Source organism: Mus caroli, unplaced genomic scaffold (genome assembly GCF_978045245.1).
Source record: "Mus caroli unplaced genomic scaffold, Mus_caroli_1 scaffold_9, whole genome shotgun sequence".
Taxonomy (NCBI): domain Eukaryota; kingdom Metazoa; phylum Chordata; class Mammalia; order Rodentia; family Muridae; genus Mus; species Mus caroli.
In genome coordinates, this window is record NW_028227264.1 from 77,186,348 (window position 1) to 77,188,430 (window position 2,083).

The 2,083-nt window shown below is 38.8% G+C and overlaps 1 pseudogene; it reads left to right on the forward strand.

Annotated features, from left to right (window-relative positions):
- Positions 1-738: 738 nt before the first annotated feature.
- Positions 739-1,660, forward strand: LOC110303768 (olfactory receptor 7A42-like; annotated as a pseudogene).
- The last annotated feature ends 423 nt before the right edge of the window (positions 1,661-2,083 follow it).

The following is a 2,083-nucleotide window of genomic DNA, read 5'->3' on the forward strand; positions in this document are numbered from 1 at the left end:
GCCGGTGTGGTGGCACACTCCTTTAATCCAAACACTCGGGAAGCAGAGGCAGGAGGATTTCTGAGTTCGAGGTCAGCCTGGTCTACAAAGTGAGCTCCAGGACAGCCAGGACTATACAGAGAAACCCTGTCTTTAAAAACAAGCAAACAAATAAACAATACAAAAACAAAAAGAGTTATACATGCTTTCATCCTCTTCACTGCATCACCACTCCTTGTCCTGTTACAGGGTAATTGTTTTTAAATAGTTTTAGTTGTTATTCTATTTCTCTCTCTTTCTCTCTCTGTGTATGTGTGTGTTCACATTTATTAAAAAGGGGGATTTTGCTGAATGTGTACATAGACAAATGTATGCCATTCTATCATCCTAAAAGGTAGTAAACATGATTTCTTTATTTTCCTATAATCTTTTCATTCATATACACTAAGTTCTTTTTGTTTTTATCAACCTCTATAAATTCCCTAAACACTGCCTGAATCATATTTAGCAGTAACATTATGTATTCATAATAATTTCTCATTAAAAATGTAAAATACACGACTTTTAATGAAATTTTCAGAGAGTGAAAGGAATGTCTATCAAGATTAACATCAGGGACTCCATAAGAACAATTCCTTGGAAACAATTACAGATGTTAATTTGTTGAAAACATAAAGTGTAGCATATCATTTATATCAGTGTGAGAATTCTCACATTATCTTGCCTTTATCTTGTCTCATAGACACATGTGACTGACTGATGGAATCAGGCAACAGCACAAGAAGAATTCCAAGTTTTTTTCTTCTTGGATTTACAGAAAACCCACACCTTCAATTCCTCATTTTTGTACTGTTCCTTTCCATGTACCTGGTAACAGTGCTTGGGAACCTGCTCATCATCATGGTCATCATCACACAGTCTCATTTGCACACTCCCATGTACTTCTTCCTTGCTAATCTGTCCTTTGTGGACATCTGTTTTACCTCCACCACTGTCCCAAAGATGCTGGTAAATATACAGACCCAAAGAAAGGCCATTGCATATGCAGACTGTATTAGCCAGATGTGTGTCTTCTTGGTTTTTGGAGAACTGGACAACTTTCTCCTGGCTGTGATGGCCTATGACCGATATGTGGCTATCTGTCACCCATTGTATTACACAGTCATTGTTAACCAACAGCTCTGTATACTAATGGTTCTACTGTCCTGGGTTGTTAGCATCCTGCATGCCTTCTTACAGAGCTCAATTGTGCTACAGTTGACCTTTTGTGGAGATGTAAAAATTCCCCACTTCTTCTGTGAGCTTAACCAGCTGTCTCAACTCACATGTTCAGACAGCTTTTCAAGCCACCTCATAATGCATCTTGTACCTGTTCTATTAGGAGCCATTTCACTCAGTAGTATCCTTTACTCTTATTTCAAGATAGTGTCCTCCATACGTTCTATCTCCTCAGTCCAAGGCATTTTCTACATGTGTCTCTCACCTTTCCATTGTCTCCTTATTTTATAGTACAGGCCTTGGAGTGTATGTCAGTTCTGCTGTGGTCCAAAGCTCTCACTCTGCTGCAAGAGCCTCTGTGATGTATACTGTGGTCACCCCGATGCTGAACCCCTTCATTTATAGTCTAAGGAATAAAGATGTGAAGAAAGCTCTGGAAAGGCTATTAGAAGGAAAACTGTAAAGTGTATCATTGGACTGGCTGAAGTTTCCATTATTGCAGACTGTGAAGCTGCAGAGCCAGAGATTGGACTCTGTCTTCTGATCATAAAGGGATAAGATACCTATGAATATTTTTGGAAGGTTTGTAGAAAGTGTTCAAAGGTAGAAGTGTAAATGCTGCTCTCCAGAGCAAAATTTATTTCCAAAAGACATATTTGGACAGTTCATAACTGCCTGAGAATTCAGATTCAAGGAATGCATCACCTTTTTTCAACTTTCTAGATACCTAAAGTATGTACTCAGTCTCTGGGAGCTCCCAGAGGCCCAGGTCAGTTGGCTCTTGGTCTTCCTATGGGATTGCTATCCCTTCATATTAGTGGGTACCTACAATATCCCGCACACATGTGCACAAATAAAAATAAAATAGATCTTATAAATATAAAAA